The 21,507-nt window shown below is 32.3% G+C and overlaps 1 protein-coding gene across 4 annotated transcripts in view; it reads left to right on the plus strand.

Moving 5' to 3' along the window:
• LOC145268179 (polypeptide N-acetylgalactosaminyltransferase 10-like) overlaps positions 1-21,507 on the plus strand; it is a gene marked incomplete at its 3' end in the record, with an annotated part of 187,057 nt that overhangs the window by 23,846 nt on the left and 141,704 nt on the right. For 2 of the 4 annotated variants that reach the window (XM_080123398.1, XM_080123397.1), the window contains 1 exon segment: positions 21,110-21,268. 4 annotated transcript variants of the gene reach the window in all.

The following is a 21,507-nucleotide window of genomic DNA, read 5'->3' on the forward strand; positions in this document are numbered from 1 at the left end:
TATTTCAAAACAATAATTCCCTAGAAATCGGAATCGGAATCGTACTTGGTATCGGAATCGTTAATCAATATTTTCCTGGAATCGGAATTGTATAAAAATTAGGAATCGTCCCAACACTAGTTTTTAGTATTGAGCACTCTGGATTGAGAAAAAAACAAGATACATTAGTCTAGAAGGATTTCTCCTTCACTAACACAGTGCAGAGAAGATGAAATGTATAAGAGTAGATATTACATCTTACTCATATCCAAAAGGTGAATATTTTGTCATGAGGAAAAAAAAATACCCGTTTTATTTTATTTATTTTTATTTCAAAAGCAGGTGTTAACAACAAAAATGAAATAAAATTAGGTTAAAAAAAATTGTTTCCTTATTTTTATTTTATTTTTACTTAATATTTATTTTTCTATCGCTAAAAACTTAACGCCTGTGTGCTATGTAGAGGGAGGAAATATGTTGACTATTGCACTGCTCTACAGCATTTTTTTTTATAATTAAACGCTAATTTAGTACATGAAGCCAGTTCCCTTCATTGTCTGCAAGATAAATTCAAATTTGACTTGTGATAGTTGTAAATGGTTTCTTATCAGTGATAATTATATGGGAAAGAAATTCTTTTCTTTATTATTTACAAGCATTTCGTGGAAGTAGTTTTACAAGCAGAAAATACCCAACACTGACCAGAAATATTTTTTTTATCTCCGAACAAATGAGAAGTCTCAACATTAAAACCCACCTATATTGTATCTAACTTTGCCATCATTGGGAGGTCAGTGGATCTTGGGTTTACTTTCAGTAGATGCGTAATTCTTGCTTCCCTTATTTTGTCCTTTAATCCTCACATTCCAGGAGCGATCTTTCTGATAAAGAAGAAAGATATGTTGTTTTCTGGGTCAAAATCCATTCCATTTAACACTTATCGTTGATAAGTAATTTTTTATTTTTTAAGCTCTTTACATCAAGTGGCTTCATGCATTGTCTGAAACGATTTCATATAAAAGTAAATATGCGGAGGGGGCTCAAATGACTGTTCATTAACCCATACATTAGTTATATTCTCACCAAAATTGGTACATGTTATGCACACCTGTATTAACAGAGAACTGATTGTCCCAGTTGCCATTCTCCACGAACATTTCAATTTTAAGTCTCTGGCATATTGCAGTGACCTCTTTAATTGTTCGAAGAGAGAGGTAAATCACAATCTAATCCTTTCTACATCACTGTGCATGTAGTGCAAGAGTCTCTAGACATCCCTAGAGCTAGACAGCAGTTCTTAAGGTGGGCATGTTTGAACTCTGAGGTTTACAAGTAGTTGATCTTCAACATTCGAACCGTGTTTGGCTAGCCATCTTGTAAGGACCACTCTACATAGACTGCTATGATTTGTGCAAGGCAGGAAATACCAAAGTCAACACCATTGCAATAGTATAGATCTTTGCAAAGCATAAACAATGATGTCAAATTTATTTTGGTAGTTCAAATATTCACCAAATTATGAGCATTCAAAATTTGTTGGAAATTAAAAGATTGTTCATCTTATGTATTATTAGTCTAAGGTCAGTTTTCAGCCTATAACTAAAAATATAGGCTTCAAATATAGAATGCTTTGTGGTCAATAAGCAATAATTATTAACTAAAGCCAGCCTAAACATTTTGAAAAGTCCCATCACTTCTAAAAAGCATGTAAAACTGACACGGGAGGGTGGGATGTAAAATTTGACTGTTCATATACGGTTTATTTCAACAGCTAACACATTGAATCTTCATAATGATTCATAGTATGATAGTAAATTAATATATATTTTTTTACAAAGTAGTCACCACGTACTAAGGCTGAAGGCCACTTGTGGGTAAGGTTTAATGAATATAAGGTGGTAGTTTAGTCATTGTTAATGGTGTAATTTGGATAGAATTTAGATTATTTAAGGGGGCGTCTCACCAAGAACTTATTTACATTGAATTTGAAGGTTACCGTATTATAATTGAGTGGCAGGTCTAGGAAGGCAGTTCTAGGAAGACAGTTTTGTTCATGGAATCAATAAGAACTTATTTACATTGAACTCGAAGGCTAACATATTATAATTGAGTGGGAAGCAAGCTAATGGAACAGTGTTCCACATTTCGGCAGTTCTAGGAAGGCAGCTTTGTTCATAGAATCTGTGTTTAGCATTAGGCACAGTTAAAGAGTGGAAAAAATTGTTGATAGTGGTTGTTAGCTGTTTAATAATAATAATAATAATAATAATAATAATAATAATAATGCTTATGTAAAAACAGACAGGAAAAAGAAACAATTCATTAAAAAAAATGAATAAAGTAAGAATATTTTTAACTTTGATACCAAATTAATTACCAGACAAGCTTTTTTTTTTTCTTTTACATATGTATGTTTATACTTTTTTATTGTTGTTGCAGTAACAGCGTATATTGTACTTATTGCACTTATTTGAAAATAATTTTTTAAGAATTTAAACAGCCGGTTTGAATGTATTTTTAATGGCTCTAATTAAAGTTTAAAGGCAGAAATAATCTTATGATCTTGCTTGATTAGTATTTAAGAAATTTTTTTTTTTCTAGTTTTGTCCTTTTTAACATAAGCAGCTTGTACTATTGGTTTCAGATACAGGAAGCAAACTTACTTGATTGCCCTACCCATGTCTATATCCTATTCAATTTCTGTGCAGTTGTGTGTAATGTGCTAATTAAACAGAATGACATTAGTTACACATACATATTCTGTTCATACTTACACAAAAAGTTGTGACGGGCAAATATATAGATATCATCACCATTGGTTTAACATCCATTTTTACATGCTGCCCTGGAGTGTGTAGCTTTTAGAAATTGATTTTTAAACTAACCTATATTTGGCCAGGTCTTTTATCCCTCTTTCTCTTAAAAATTATAAATTTAGTTTATTTGCAAAAAAAAAAAAAAAAAAAAAAATAGTATTTGCTTTGAAAATTATATTTATAAATGCATACATGAAACGCTTATTTAACATATTTTTGTATCTTAGAGGAAATAAACAATGCAAAATGTTGTATTCCTTCTGATACTACACGTCATCTTTTCTGTTCAGCATTAGTGAAGCAATCCTTCTAGGCCATTTTTATTTTTGATCCAATTCAGAGTGTACTTTTTAGGAGCTGGATTTTCCTCCTATAAAAAATAAGATTGTGCTTAACTCTGCTCTCATGTGAAGCCAATTAAAACATTGTTGGCTCACTCATGCAATATTGGCAATTTCAAAATTACAATTATTCTGTGATTTAAGCAATATAAATGGATATTACGTCAGAATATTTATGAATACATATATTAAACATTTATTATATTTTTACTTTATTTTTTCATTAAAGTAATAACGGAGAAACCCTACTACATAATTTGGTTTGGCAAGAGTCTGTCTGTTGTTATTCAAATTCTATAGAAGCACTTGAAAAGTGCAATAAGTTAATTAATGTCAGTTAAAAATTATCCAAATATATTTTACGTTAATTAACAAGTTTCTTTACTTTTTTCTCTTAAGTTTCTTATTTTTTTTATTACGTTTACATTGGTTAACAAGTTTCCTAATTTGTTAAAGTTTAATTAAATTTTTACTTTTTTAATTCACATTGGTCAGGTATAGTATTTATTTAATCTATATCATTTAAATAACTAATTTGTATAAGTCTTCATTTTTTTCAATTTCATTTTAATTTTTATTGATTAATCAGGTTTTCCATTTTAATTTCTAATAACTTTCTTTTATTGTTCTGATCAAAATGAGCATCCTAAATTGTCTTCGATAAAATAAGCTAATTTTATTAGTAAATGCTAGTTATCTCCATCAAATATGAGACATCGCTAAAATAAGTGCCTTGATTTTATTTTAAAATTTGTAGAAAGAATATATATTTACTTGGAAATTCTTGTAAAGAAAGCATTTAAGTACTAACCAAACATTAATTTCTAACATTTTTTTTTTCAATTTATAAAGAATTCTATGTTGGGACTTGAAGATATAAAAATTCGAATTTCTTCAGATGTTTTTAAAAACTCGTCGTAAAAAAAAAAGTATGTTCTTTTAAACCATTCATTGTTTAAATAATTTGATTTGCACATTTTATTAAAAACCAAAATAAAAGTTGAAAAAGATTTTCCCTCAGTAATAAGCTTTGGAAGATTGTTGGTGAAAAAAACTCCACAGTTGCCAAAGATAAGCGTTTTATTATTTCTAGTTGCCACTTGAAAAAAAAATAACTCGCAAAGGCGACTCTTTCATTTGCAACCTAAAACTCTGTATATGTGTCAATTTGATCTCTTACAGAAAATTTCGTTTTCTTACGTATTCTAACCTTATGTGGGAAATTCCGTTTTTAACATTGTTTTTACATACCTATATCCACAGTTGCTCTATTATTTTTTAGATTTCTTGTTATATTTTCCTGTTTGCATGTTTGTTAGGATGTGACACCACGTGGTCCACACTGACAGCTCACTGCCCCAATGTTGTTTGCCATGAATCTTTCCTTCATATTTCATCATTCCAGTTCTGGCCATCTCATTATCTTTTTCACATTAACAGTCGATTGGGACACATGGGATCACAAGTGTAAAAGTAAAAAAACACAACATAAGAAAACACAGATGCTGACACTTTGCATGTATATCACCTGGACTGGATGTGTGTGTAAAACTGCCTTCTGCACGCTACATCTACATCCTGTCGAGGCTGGGTTTGTCTGTTGCTGTTAGTTCATCTCTATCTCCAAAGCTTTTCCAACCTGACCCAAATCACAATCTATACCAATTCTGCCTAAACTCTGACTGGTTCAAGCATCCAACTCAATTCTAACTCTTGTAAAAATCTAACTCAACTTTGCGTCAGTCAATCGTTGTCAAAAGAAATGTTATAAGAATGATACAATGGATGTGTAATATACATTAAAATACTGATTTGGATTTGAAGACCTCAGTAAGATTAAATGTGGACAGCATGTGTATACAATGGGAGACTTCCTTGGTATGGCCACATTAAGAGAGGTTTTGGGTCAGTAGATTTAAAACAGCTGATATATCAGGTTCAGATCACGGGGGAAGATCTAGATGAAAACAAATATCAGAGAAAATGAGAAGGATCAACTTAACAGAGGAATAAAGACTTAGTCAAAGATAGGTTAGTTTGAAAGTCAGATTCTCAAAGTTGTCTAATGCATGCCAACATGTAAAATTGATGTAAAACCAAATGTACTATATGATGTTTGGTAAAGCATGATTTTTTTTTCCAGTGTGAAAGTGGTGGGGGAATATTTTATCCAATATTAGATTAATGGAATGGGCTTCATGAATTATTTCTATTGGTTCTTAGTGAATACTATATAATGCTGTATTTGTTGTGTATTTGATATCAGGATGAATAGTGTTAGTAAGAAGATATAATGCTCATGAGGCATAGTCTAGTACTCCAAAGTCTTGTATCATGGACAAACAGTAACAATTTTATTTTCAACTTATTTTTAGTACCGTCAATATCATAAAATCATATTAGCACCATCAATATCATAAAATCATATTATTAGTACCGTCAATATCATAAAATCATATTATTAGTACCGTCAATATCATAAAATCATATTATTAGTACCGTCAATATCATAAAATCATATTATTAGTACCGTCAATATCATAAAATCATATTATTAGTACCATCAATATCATAAAATCATATTATTAGTACCGTCAATATCATAAAATCATATTAGCACCATCAATATCATAAAATAATATTATTAGTACCATCAATATCATAAAATCATATTATTAGTACCGTCAATATCATAAAATCATATTATTAGTACCGTCAATATCATAAAATCATATTATTAGTACCGTCAATATCATAAAATCATATTATTAGTACCATCAATATCATAAAATCATATTAGTACCGTCAATATCATAAAATCATATTATTAGTACCATCAATATCATAAAATCATATTATTAGTACCGTCAATATCATAAAATCATATTATTAGTACCGTCAATATCATAAAATCATATTATTAGTACCATCAATATCATAAAATCATATTAGTACCGTCAATATCATAAAATCATATTATTAGTACCATCAATATCATAAAATCATATTATTAGTACAATCAATATCATAAAATCATATTATTAGTACCGTCAATATCATAAAATCATATTATTAGTACCATCAATATCATAAAATCATATTATTAGTACCATCAATATCATAAAATCATATTATTAGTACCATCAATATCATAAAATCATATTATTAGTACCGTCAATATCATAAAATCATATTAGTACCATCAATATCATAAAATCATATTATTAGTACCGTCAATATCATAAAATCATATTATTAGTACCATCAATATCATAAAATCATATTATTAGTACCGTCAATATCATAAAATCATATTATTAGTACCGTCAATATCATAAAATCATATTATTAGTACCATCAATATCATAAAATCATATTATTAGTACCGTCAATATCATAAAATCATATTATTAGTACCGTCAATATCATAAAATCATATTATTAGTACCGTCAATATCATAAAATCATATTATTAGTACCGTCAATATCATAAAATCATATTATTAGTACCGTCAATATCATAAAATCATATTATTAGTACCGTCAATATCATAAAATCATATTATTAGTACCGTCAATATCATAAAATCATATTATTAGTACCATCAATATCATAAAATCATATTATTAGTACCATCAATATCATAAAATCATATTATTAGTACCGTCAATATCATAAAATCATATTATTAGTACCGTCAATATCATAAAATCATATTATTAGTACCGTCAATATCATAAAATCATATTATTAGTACCATCAATATCATAAAATCATATTATTAGTACCGTCAATATCATAAAATCATATTATTAGTACCGTCAATATCATAAAATCATATTAGTACCGTCAATATCATAAAATCATATTATTAGTACCGTCAATATCATAAAATCATATTATTAGTACCGTCAATATCATAAAATCATATTATTAGTACCGTCAATATCATAAAATCATATTATTAGTACCGTCAATATCATAAAATCATATTATTAGTACCGTCAATATCATAAAATCATATTATTAGTACCGTCAATATCATAAAATCATATTATTAGTACCGTCAATATCATAAAATCATATTATTAGTACCGTCAATATCATAAAATCATATTATTAGTACCGTCAATATCATAAAATCATATTATTAGTACCGTCAATATCATAAAATCATATTATTAGTACCGTCAATATCATAAAATCATATTATTAGTACCGTCAATATCATAAAATCATATTATTAGTACCGTCAATATCATAAAATCATATTATTAGTACCGTCAATATCATAAAATCATATTATTAGTACCGTCAATATCATAAAATCATATTATTAGTACCGTCAATATCATAAAATCATATTATTAGTACCGTCAATATCATAAAATCATATTATTAGTACCGTCAATATCATAAAATCATATTATTAGTACCGTCAATATCATAAAATCATATTATTAGTACCGTCAATATCATAAAATCATATTATTAGTACCGTCAATATCATAAAATCATATTATTAGTACCGTCAATATCATAAAATCATATTAGTACCGTCAATATCATAAAATCATTATTAGTACCGTCAATATCATAAAATCATATTATTAGTACCATCAATATCATAAAATCATATTATTAGTACCGTCAATATCATAAAATCATATTATTAGTACCGTCAATATCATAAAATCATATTATTAGTACCGTCAATATCATAAAATCATATTATTAGTACCGTCAATATCATAAAATCATATTATTAGTACCGTCAATATCATAAAATCATATTATTAGTACCGTCAATATCATAAAATCATATTATTAGTACCGTCAATATCATAAAATCATATTATTAGTACCGTCAATATCATAAAATCATATTATTAGTACCGTCAATATCATAAAATCATATTATTAGTACCGTCAATATCATAAAATCATATTATTAGTACCGTCAATATCATAAAATCATATTATTAGTACCGTCAATATCATAAAATCATATTATTAGTACCGTCAATATCATAAAATCATATTATTAGTACCGTCAATATCATAAAATCATATTATTAGTACCGTCAATATCATAAAATCATATTATTAGTACCGTCAATATCATAAAATCATATTAGTACCGTCAATATCATAAAATCATATTATTAGTACCATCAATATCATAAAATCATATTATTAGTACCGTCAATATCATAAAATCATATTATTAGTACCATCAATATCATAAAATCATATTATTAGTACCGTCAATATCATAAAATCATTATTAGTACCATCAATATCATAAAATCATATTATTAGTACCATCAATATCATAAAATCATATTATTAGTACCGTCAATATCATAAAATCATATTATTAGTACCATCAATATCATAAAATTCACTGCCTTATTTTAAATGAGGATATTAATGCCTTATCTGCTTCCAAAACAAAAGTATAAGTAAATTAATTCAATATATTATTGAATTTTAACTATTCTGCATAATTCAGATGGTCTGTCACCATTGTCATTCCGACATTGATTTAGCCAAATTGATATCAGCTGTTCCTATAGACAATGTGAGATTGAATTTCTGTAAGTTATATTGTCTCGACATTCAAAGGCTGGAAATCTTCAATTGGTGATGTCTTCGGTGCATTCTTGAAATATGTACCTATGACCATATCTGAAACACCACAATCCATGCTTGATGTGAGCTTTCTAAACTTGAGGAAGTACTTATAAGGAGGCTCTGATTGTTTGGGCACACAACCTTTGTTGTCCATCAACTGATCTGCTTCACAAGGCAATAACATTTAACTATTGGGATGGCACAAAAAGAGTGGTGGTTAATTGAGGACATGACTTGCAACGGTGAAAGCTGATTTGAAAGCTATGACCGGCTCTTGTGTTTTCGGTGTGCGATCATGATGGAATCGTGAATGGCTGAAGTATGCCGAGGAATCGGTCGTGGACAGACCGGGATGGAGTGCCTTGATTCGTGATATGACTAATTCATTTGAAACAGACTCAACCCACCCCGAGTGAATGCCATCACGAGTATGATTAAGTAATACCGTTTTGTACTGAATAAGTGTCATGTTTGATTTGTTTAATGTGTGATTCAATTTGCTGTGACATCATTTTGAAACATATGAAAAAGTAACAGGAAAAAAATTCCAAAATGAGTTGTCTTTTACGTGCATTTACCTATTTGATTTTTGTTCAACACTTTAAAACTACACTTCTTTGCTTTAACAATTGCAAGAAACCTTCTCAACCATTGATTGCCATGATTAATCGCTCTCTGCTTGGTAGCTCTTTGTTCAAACTCCTCTGCTTAATATTCACACGCAACATGAGTTGGAACAAATATATTGAGGACATTGTTAAAGCTGCTGCAAAGGCAGGCTCCCTCTACCATACTAGAAAATTACTAACACCTAAGAGTATCCTATATATCTACTAAGCCACCATTCGCCCATATTGTGGCCACATCTTGGCTGGTGCATCTGCCACTAATCTCTTGCTTTAAAACAGTCTAAAAGAGTCACCAACCGAAAAGGTTTCACACCATCAACCAAACTCCTACTCCTGACCTGTCGTCGTAATGTTGCATCCCTTTACTTGTTTTACAAGTATTTTAATGGGATGTGCTCTGATGAACTCAAAACACTTGTAAATATCCTCGACTAACCCACCAACAGCAAAATCCCACCCCTACATTGTATAAATCCTTAGATACTTGAAAATGGAATTCCCTCTCGGGTCCTTGCTTCCCTAATTGTACTAACATGCAGAAGTTTAAGTGTAATATGAACAAGCATCTTGCTGCTCAACTGTCTACATGGTGTCCCTCTAGACTTCTTCCCAAATAGTAGTCCCTTACATCCAAGTGGCATTGTGCCTTGTTTTGGGTGAAAAACAGTACAAAAAAAAATCTATTTTTCTTTCCAAGATTCACATTACTGTAATCCGATCTTTTTTTCTTTTTTTTTCTGTGAATTTCCTTTTGCAAACATGCCTTCTCTCAGCCTTCCTATGTATTTCCATCACAATTCTTCAGCTTGCATCTTAGTCTTTAAAATATTCAACAAGCACTAAACTGCAACTATGATTTCCATATCTTTTAGTCTGCCGCAGATTATAATGATGCAAATCACTCTTTTGAAATGTTCCGGTGTTTCCCAGCCGTCCATTGGTTCCAGCTCAAATCCACGAATAGTACATACAAATATATATATATATATATATCTGTTACAATTTAATATTATTAAATATTCCAAGAATAATAGAAAATAAACCTTGGGTTTACTTTCAGCAACCTCGTAACTCTCACTTTCCTTGTTTTGTCCTTTAGTCCTCACATTCTATGAGTAATGTTTCTGACAAAGGGGAAAGAAATGTCGATTTTTGAGTTGGAATCTATTCATCTTACATTTAGCATTGGTTGATTTTTTTTTTTTTTTTTTTAACTCCTTATATCAAGTGGCTTTATACCTCGTCTGGAGTGATTTCCATAAAATATAGTTTTAAAATAAAAGAATATTTTTAAAAAGTATCAAATTTATCTCAAACTGTTAATCTTTTACCATTATTTACTAATTTGATTTTAGCATAAACGATATTCCAAAGGAAGTCTATGCAGGACTTTTTAACCTATATATTCCACCATCATTATCAACTTCCATACAAATGACTTCATAATTTGTAGTTTTCAATTTATCTGCTGACTAGAAAAAATTTATAACTTGCCTATGAATATCATTTTGCTAATTACTTTCCTCTGAGAATAAGAGCCATTCTTTGAAACTCCATGGAATAAGGAAACGTTTTAAGTTTTTTAACTTGTATTTCTTATCGAATAATAAATTTGTTGTAAATTATAATGTATGGAGTTTGAAATCAATTTCTTATATCAATACTCTATCTTGAATGTTGAGTTTTTCATCTGATTAGGACTGTCCTATAAATACTAATTTTTATACTTGCTTTTAAGTTTACAGTATTATTCAATTTAGAATTTGGTAAAAAAAATTTCTGTTACATGAAGGTTAATCAATCTCTAAATCCACTTATCCAAGATAACTAACAGCAATTCTGGGATACGTGGAGGAGGACTGGTTCTGTTTTTCCTACACGGGATTGAAAGTCTAGTCTACCCTAATAGCTATAGATATACAACTATGTTATGTTGATTGATGGGGTCACATCCTAGCAAATGGAGTTAAAGGTGATTTTGTAATTGGGTTTGAATCCCTCAACAAGCAGTAATTATCACTTCCTACACCGATGGTTACAAAAGCATGAAACACTAGTGCCTGTATGTATAAAAATATTATTCATATATGTATATAAAAATTTTTGTTTCTTTACTAATAACTTTTGAAGACTAAAAACAACTCAAAGATAAGAGTTAATATGATGGCTTCTAAAAAGAGTTTGAAATAAATGTTACATTTATTAAAAAAAAAAATCTTTTACTGGTAGGGTTACCTGGCATTGCCCGAAGCAAAAGTGTAACATAACTTCATTCCTTTTTCTTTCTCCCTCCTCTGCCAACCCCTTCTTTCTTCTTCACCTGGCTGGAGTTGGCATAAGGGAAATAATTCTGGAAATAAAATCGGTTACATTTCTTTATATGATAAACTTAAAAGTCTTGTCTATTTGATAATATTAACTGATATAAATAGTCATTTGATCTCTAAATAATGAATTTTTTTAGAATTCTAGATATTATTTTGCTGAGGTTAAGCTGATTAAAAATAAAAAAAAAAAAGAATTTTAAAAGGGTTTGTTGAATATTTTTCAAGTTTTAAAGAAACATAGATTTATTTATTTATTGCGGACTATTATCCTCATCTTTTTTTAGTTGTTGCTTCATGACGTTTCAGCCAACTATTTCTCTGGCCTTCGTCAGGTGGTAACTGCAATGGGATAGGAACTCCGAATCTCCTAATTGCATCCCCAGCAATTACTGCCTTCTGTAGTTATCATCTCTCTCACCACATTTTGGCCAAGTAAGCCTCTGGCTGGCTTTGGGTAGGATTGAAACCACTATCTTCAGACAATGCTCATGTGGAAACATGGTGAGACGACAACAACTAAGAAGGCAGTAATTGCTGAGGATGCAGTTCGGTGTTCCTATACCGTCATGGTTACCACCTGACGAAGGCCAGAGGAATAGTTGGCGGAAACGTCGTGAAACAACAACTAAAAAAAGATGAGGATAAAAGTCTGCAATAAATGAATAAGTGACTCATTTCAATAATTGATTCCAATTAAATTATATATAAACATATAGACGTTTATCATTGATATTATAGATTATTTATTGACTTTTCTTCCTGAGATTTAGAACCGCTAAGCATTATCGCAAGTAATATAAATTATTTTAAAAGAAAATACTGAAGTGAAATTATGTAAAAAAAAAAAAAAAAAAAAAAAAAAAAAAAAATTGTTTTACGTTTGTGACCTACTTGCATTTAAAAAAAAGTATTTATAAAAAGTTTTTACTTACTCTAATTTCTCTTCTTTTTTTTTTCTGTATCTCTTACAATAATGAACTGATGTTTTTATAAACATTTAAACTACTCTCTTGTTATTATAAAACTGAAATGTATTTATAAAAATTAATCAAAAACAAATTGTTTTCCTTTACTCATTTGTGACCTAATTGTGGACAAGGAATTTAATATTTAAAAAGAAGTTGAAAACAATATAATTTGCTGTAAATAAAAACAGTAAAATAATCCGCGTTCAGGAAATATACAAGAGGATTGTATATGCGACAGCCAGGTCTAGTTTCTGTGTCTGCTTTGACAGTTGTGAGTCAGGTTTGAACAGACCACTTATACGTTTTCACTCTCCAGGCATCGGTTTGAAAGATACAGCCTCTGCATATAATGGTATTTTTGGCATCGGAGAGCACAACCTAGCCAATGAAAGTATCTAGCTCAAAATGACTAGAAGATATGTATGGCAATGACATTAGACTTCGACATTGGAAATTCTGTCCAGTGGTTTGATGTGGACGAATCAACTAAAACATTAACAAGCACTGTACACAGTAAATTTGGACCTTTGTTAAGTTGGATTTCACTACGTGGCTAAAAGTCAAGCCTGCAGATAACAAATGGCTTAATATTGTCCTTGTCTGAGCCTATTGACGTAAATGTGGTACCCAAGTATTTAAAGGTTTTAACCTCCTTCAGGATTGCTCCATTTAGATGCATGGGGGGGGTATGATTCATTGCAGGAACATTAGACATAAGGAGCTTCATTTTCAACTTAAGTTAGTCGCCCCAATGATGCTGCATTAGACAGAGCTGAAGATAGAATACCAAGATCTTACGTACGCCATGAAAAGAAAAGAAACTGGAATTTTAGGAAGATCTTCATCATTCCAATTATTGTAGGAGCGACCAGACTCATGAAAAAGAATTTCAAAAACTACCTGGCAAATACACCTGGTGAACCAAATGTAAGACAGATATAAATAAGTGCACTTAAAGACACAGTTAAAATCTTATAAAGATTGGAATGTCTGATATAGTGGGTGAATGCCTGGCTTCCAGTAGGATGCCCTATCTCCAGCTAGAATAAAATAAGAAAAAAAAAAAAAACTTATTGATTTGCGCATTTCTATTTTGGAGGAGAATTTATTGATTCAAGTCACAACAAGTTGTGTGTGTGTGTGTAACTTAACTTTGGAGATCCCCAAGTTATGTCAGACTTTGAGGTCTTATGATAATTAAATTCTAACATATTTAACAATGCAGATTTCTCACAGTAATGTTTTCTCTATCTGGTAATATTTGTTCATTTCCATAGCAACTTGATACAAAATTCTAGTGTCAGGTGACATAAAATACATTCTAATCGTTCATGTGTTCATTTATTGACTGCTGTTTTTACTTTCTTCAGATAAGATATCTTTACAGAAAAATATATTTCAGAAGCTATAATATGAATTTTTTTTGTCTCATGGAAAATAGTTTCCATGAAACAAATACATGGGTACTTGTGCTCTTCTGCTCCCATGCTGAAATAACATTATTCATAACATGAAAGCCATTCTTAACATGGAGGGCATGGTGTTTGGTAACTATTCTGTGCTTCCACCTAACAATTTGATAATAAAAAGATATTGTGAAGCTTGAATTTAACCTGAATAACAAAACCGTGTTCGCCTTAGCTTATTCTCGTTTTTTGCTTTTGCCATTTACGACTAAGTTTGACGGTTGCATTTCTTTGCATGCACACACGTTAACATTTTTTTTGGGGGGGTAGGGTAATTAATTTTTCGTTACAATTACAATTTTTGCCATTTACTAGTCATTTTTTTTTTTACACACGCATTCAACATTGTTTTTGTTTTTTTTAGGTGGGCGGCGGGGGGGGGGGTTAAATTTTTACATTACTTCCACCTCCACATTTTTCATTATAATGACCTCTTGTAAAGGTTTTTGTCTATACTGATTATGAAAATCTCATTCAAATTTTGTGCAGACAAATGCTTCTAGAGATATAAACACATGCATTCTGCACTGTAATTCAATGCCTGTCAGATTTGTACTCGCATGCACAGTACTAAAATTCACTTCTCTCTTATCAACACTGTCACCAACCATATCAAATTGTGGGTGTGTATGCTACCTACGATTTTCACGGTTAAATTTGGGGGATTTATTTATCTACCAACCCCAAGTAAAAAGCGGGTGCTCTGCTCTGATGTACGTTTTTTACATGAGAATGTTGGGGCTGTCTATTCCAAGGGGAGGTTGGTGGTGTCTATTCCAAAAGCTGTTCTTAACATGGGGAGTTTCCATCAATCTAAACAGTTCATATACAGTGAGAATCCCTAAATCTGTTTATACTTTCTATTCTTATTCTAATGGACCATTTTTCCTAATTTTATGATTGCATATGGATTTACGCATTCCCTTATTTGCTTTTTTCAAATTAAAACACTACCTGTAGTTTATCAACAAATGTAGTTTACTTTTAGCAAGGGAGGGGGGGCACCGGGCAACGTCAGTTAATGAGTCCTGTTAGTGTGTGTGTATGTATATATATATATACTAGCTAGCAACCCAACATTGCCCGATTGTACAGTATGCTTAAACATGATATTTTAATTTATGCAGATTGTATACGTATCATAGAATCAATCCTTTTGATTATTTTATATTATGAAGAACACTTTGCCCAGTGGACTAATTTGCAAAATAAATGAAAAAAAAAAATAATAATGATAATGTCGTTCATCAAATTCCATCTTTGTTTGTTTACAATATCACATCAGCTGATATTTGGGCTTGACAATGAATACCATGGAAAAATCATTTCTGATTAATGTTTAGTTTTAAAATATGCAAGCAAAGAAATGATTTGCAGCGATTTTAAATGGTACCGCTTCTTTTATCATAAATTGAACTCATTAATAATAAAAAATTAAATTAAAATGGTGAGCTACACCAGGGCTTGAACAGGGGATCATTCGATCTGTAGTCAAATGCTTTACCACAAAGCTATATCCCTAGATTATAATAAATCTGTTTTTTAAGAAGAAATGATTTTCTCCCTTGCCAGTGTAACATTAAATATTCCCCTGTAAATTTTTTTTTATCTATAAGAGAGAAAAGCTATTTTTAAGGTTGGATTTTTTTAAATTTTTGATACTTATCAGATAAATTTCTATAGAAATATACAAAACATACCTAAGAACACTGCCAGACATATAAATTACTTTTGTGTAAAATTTGCAAAAAAGATAAGCTCAGTCATTTCGGAACCTATGAAAAAGGAACACACACAAAGTGACTTTTACATAATAGTAGATATGCTTTTTCTTTACCAGTTTGAGATCTTTTTTTCTTTTTCTTTTTTTTTTTTTTTTTGTCTTATTTCTCTTATTTCATCAACTGGAACTTTATTTATTATGAATATAAGTGCAAACAGTAATGAAGTATAATTTTTTTCTCCAAGATTGTAAATTTGTGTTTGAATTAAAAAAATGATAGAAAAAAAAAATTATTTACAAGATCACTCTGATCGTGCACAGGATAATTTCCTATGTTTTGAGTCATCAATCAATTTTGATGGTGCAACAGTCATAATGTTCACATGTTATGATACTTATTCACTTTTTATGGTCAGACGCTCCAATTTTTAGAGACTCATATCCTTCTCCAGAAGTGTTTTCATTGTAATATTAAGCCTTCCCACCCCTTACTTGAACACTGGGGATCATATAAGCACTTCTAGCAGATTCAAATGTCAAGATGTCCAGCCAGTATTGAACCATATCCAAAAATAACCATACAGCATCAGATAATATTTTAATTATCAGTGCGTGTCCAGACTTTTCCTTATATCAAAAACAAAAATAAAGAAAAATCTGTAAGATATATGTACCTGTGATGGAAAGAAAATATTGTATTCCAAAAATCACATAAATTGATCAACTAGTTTTTATTGTTATAAAGAAAATCATTTTTAAGTTGATTAGCCTTAAAATTTGATGTTATATTTAAAAATAATTAACACTCTTGTATCAGATGTGACAGAATGGTTAATTGTAAGTATAGATCGCTTCATACCCTCCAAAAATTCCAGCAAAAATGTAACAGCAAGCTATGATTCTCTCCAGAATGTGCTGCTGCCATTGCACACAGAAATCACTATTTCCATTGCTTCCAATATAATAGATGTACTGAGACTAAAGCCCCCTTCAGGACTGCCAGTAACCACTGTAAAAGAGTAATAAAGAACATGAAAGAGTTGTATGCTCAGTCTGTCAAGTGCAAAGTAGCTGAGCAGTGGTTTGGTTCCCACCAGTTTGTACAAATAACAAACAGGGTCCTGATTAGAAGTGTGTACTCTATCCCAACTATCATCAATGGACCTGAGGTAATTTTGTCAGCATCAGACAAAGCCAAACTCTTTGCCAAAATCTTTGCAGCAGGACTGCCAACGCCCTGTATTTTCTCTGTGCCTGAAAACAGACTACAAATATCTGTGCATGATGTTGCCACGTTAATCAAAAATCTTCATTCCAGTAAAGCAACTGGCCCTGATGGCATTCCAATTATAGTATTCAAAAAGTTTCAACCAGAACTAACTCCCGTACTTACAAAGCTGTTTAAGTGTTGTCTTAAGGAGAATTGCTTCCCAACACCCTGGAAAATCTCATCAGTATGTACCATTTAAAAATTCAGGTGATTGGTCATCTCCTCTCAGTATAGACCAATCAATCTCCTGTGTGTCATGAGTAAGTTGCTGGAATCTGTATTAAATAGAGAAGTAGTCAACCATCTCAGCAAAAATAACCTCCTCAGTGCAATACGGTTTCTGTTTTGCTAGAGTTACAGCAGATGTGCTAACAGTTATATCTCAGAAGATTAGCGAAACTTTTGATGTAGGCTTCCTTTCTAGGGCAATTGCTCTTGACATACCAAAGGCCTTTGATAGGGTATAGCATAAAGGTCTACTCCACAAAATCTCCAACTATAGTATAGCTGGAATTTTCTTCTCGATTATCAAATCATTTCTCTCTGATAGGTTCATAAGAATAGTGGTTGATGGGCAGAAGTCAGAAGTTTTTTTTTTTTTTTTTTTACACAGTGGTCACCACTTATCAAGGCCTGGGAGCCACTCAGGGATAAGGGTTATTGCAAGTACATTATGTTAGTGTGGAGATTTGATGAAGTGTTTACTTAAGGGGGTGGTTCATTAGGAATTTGTTAACATTGGACTTGAACACATCCAAGTTGTAGTCAGGTGGGAAGCAGGCAGACAGAACAGAGTTCCACAGGTGTACAGTTCTAAGAAAGAAGCTTTGTTCATGGAATCCACGTTTTGATTTAGGCACAGATAAAGAGTGGGGGAAATTTTTCACAGTGGATTCAGCTAGACGGGTGTTTTTCATGAAAGATTGGCGAGGGGGGGCCAGAGATTGGAGTCCAGACGAGCACCTGCCATGGAAATAGCGATAAAACAAGGATAGGATCGCAACGTCTCTTCTGTGGGAGAGAGGTTGCAGGGTAGAGAAAAGGGCATCCCCCACTAAGCCACAAAGTCTATTTTGTACTCTGTCAAGGCAGGATAGGCTGTTTTTAGCAGCTCCTGCCCAGATGTGGCAGCAGAATTCCATCCCTGGATGTACTTGGCTTTTATATAGATAGAGAATTGCATCCGTAGTGAGATATCTTCTGGAGCAGTAAAGGATCCCACCATCTTTCCAGTGACCTTGGCAACAGACTTGATGTACGTGTTCCACTTCAGATCAGGAGTAAAGGTCAAACCCAGAAGCTTGTCAAAACACGGGGCCTCTCCCAGATGAGAGCCATCCATCCCAATTGATGCCAGATGGGAATCAGAGCGTTGATGATGTAAAGATAGGAGTTTGGTTTTAGATGCATTAAAGGTAACCAGCCACGTCTTCCCCCACTGAACCATGCGCTCGAGATCAGAGGAGAGAGAATCAGAGAGAACTGTCATTTACAGCCTTTGATGTGTTGCCGTAGATGGTCGTGTCATCAGCATAGATGTCAACGAATGATTTAAGTATGTATTTAGGGAGGTCATTGATGTAGATCAGGAAGAGAGTTGGGCCCAGGATTGACCCCTAAGGGACTCCAGCATTATTATTGCAGGCCTCTGATTTTTGTCCATCGACCAAGCTCGCAGTATTAATGCTGGAGTCCCTCGGGTTCATCCTGGCCTCAGCTCTCTTCCTGATTTACGTTAATGATCTTCCAAATTACATCCTTACATCATTTGTAGACATTTATGCTGATGACACTAGCATCTATGGAACACTTCTAAAACGACCAAGTTCTCTCTGATTCTCACTCCTGATTTTGGTACTATAGGGAAAGAGGTAGCTGGTTAATTTTAATGTATCTAAAACCAAGCTTTTATCTTTCCATTATCAACGCTCTGGTTCCCGTTTGGCATCAATTTTTTTTTATTTCTTTTTTTTTTTTTAAATTAATTTTCACCCCAAACAAGGCACAGTGCCACTTTGAAGTAAGGGGCTACTATCGGGGACATAAGTTACAGGGGCATTATGAAGGGAGATGAGTAGCAAGATGTTTGTTCACATTACACTTGAACTTCTGCATATCAGTACAGTTGGGAAAGCAGAATTCCGGAAGTTTGGAGACGGAAGCGTTGTTGTGATAAGTGATTTTCTCTACTAATTCGCACTTTTTATTTTTAGATTCAAATATTAATAACTACATTTTATTTCAGTATTTAATTTATGTATTTCTGTTGTATTAAATGCTAGCTTTTTTTTTTTTTTTTTTCTCGTCCATAAATGTTTATCTACCAAGTTGATCTTAAATATTGTATAATCAATCCATTATATTATCATTTTCAGTCCCCCACCCCTAATTTCTTGCTCCCATCTTATCTCGCAATTACTTATAACGTCACCAACTAACTTCGGAAGAACCCCCCCCCCATCTGATTTTCTTTTATATCATAAGTTGCTTAAAACGTGATTAGTTAAAGTTCAGAATAAAATCACGCTTTCTCTTAACGGTTAATTTAAAAAGAAAAAAAATCTTCTGAACGCTATTAAAAGTTAAATTCTTCACTAGTTTGCAGTTTGGAGACGGAAGCGTTGTTGTGATAAGTGATTTTCTCTACTAATTCGCACTTTTTATTTTTAGATTCAAATATTAATAACTACATTTTATTTCAGTATTTAATTTATGTATTTCTGTTGTATTAAATGCTAGCTTTTTTTTTTTTTTTCTTTCTCGTCCATAAATATTTATTTATCTACCGAGTTGATTGCAAAAATAGATTACCTAATTGTACTCATTTTTAGTTCGTGAGAGGGGAATCTATCACCATACTTTCCCTTAAACACGTCCGTTGGACTTTTAAATATAATACTTAATAGTTTTTTTTTTAATGGAGAGTAGAAAACGCATTGTGGATGCATTATCGGCAGCTCCTGTTACTCTCGCTTCTTCTTATTTGTCCCTCAGTCCTCATTTTTTAAATGAGTGATTTTTCTGACAAAGGGAGAAGAAAAAGCTGTTTTCTAGGTTGGCAGTATTTTTGCGCGAACAGTTGGCAGAGTTGGTGGAAATTTTCTGTTTCTATGTCTATCCTTGTAGCCATGTCACTAGTAAGGGTGCTGGAGGTAAACGTTTTGTCTGGGCTGACGTTATCCGCCTGATAGTCAGGGACCCGAACCTTGGATTAACCACTAAGGAGGCTGTCCTATCAGCAGGTGCAAAGTACTGGGGCTGCTGTATTGCCATTTGGTGAATGGAATCTGGACCATGCAGTAGCTTCTGGTGGGGCCTCTCGATGCCATACTAGTGGGTAATTGTTACGGCTTTACCTTATCATGTGCTACAAAAAAAAAAAAAAGAAAATTATTCGTTTCTTTTTCTCTCTTAGTTTCCCCTCTCTGTCCTGCTCTAAGTAAATCTGTCGACCTAGTCCAGAAATTCCAAAATTTCATCATGACAAGTTTCAAGAAAAAATACACGATTAAACCCGGTTCTCCAACTTCCAACGTAGACCCCTACTACCATGTCTCCTTCTCCAACATCAGGGGTCTTCGTTCTAACCTTCCAGAGGTTGAAACCCAATTACAGGAGACTAAACCAGACCTTTTATTTTTAAGTGAAACTGGCATTGGACAGGCTATTTCCCTAGATGAGTTTGCAATTACAGGATACTCTAACTTAACTTCTAAATCTGACCCCCAAGATCGCCATGGGCATGGAATATGTGCCTATATTAAAGATAGCTTTCCATGTGGGAGGGACATCTCCAGGGAAGATCCTAACTTACCCTATATGTGCTTCCGGGTTGCTTTAGCTCACACTACTGCATTTTAATTTACTCTCTATCGCCCCCACAACAGCGGAGTTACTATCTTTCAAAGCATATCTGAGAAAATTGACCAAGTCCTTTCTACTTATCCTTCAGCTAACATTCACGTATGTGGAGACTTCAATGTTCACAACGTCGAATGGTTGACCCACTCAAACAAGACCGATGATGAGGGGAGGTTCTGTCATGATTTCTCCATTGCCTATGACCTCACTCAGATTGTTCAGGAACCTACCCGTGTGCCCGATAATGACGGTCAGTATGCGAGCCTACTAGACCTTTTTCTCACAACTTGCCCTGAACTATGTTCAGTTTCTGTTCTGTCGCCTCTTGGATCTTCCGACCACTCTGTTGTATCAATTAAGATAAAAATGAAATGTAATAAGTCCCCAGATGTACCTCTTCATCGTACAGTATATCGATACACTAAGGCTGACTGGGATAGCTTCCGTACATTTATATCTGATCTACCTCTGCATTCCATGTTTAAAAAG

This window comes from Euprymna scolopes, chromosome 43 (assembly GCF_053919585.1).
Source record: "Euprymna scolopes isolate OS-2025 chromosome 43, ASM5391958v1, whole genome shotgun sequence".
Taxonomy (NCBI): Eukaryota; Metazoa; Mollusca; class Cephalopoda; order Sepiida; family Sepiolidae; genus Euprymna; species Euprymna scolopes.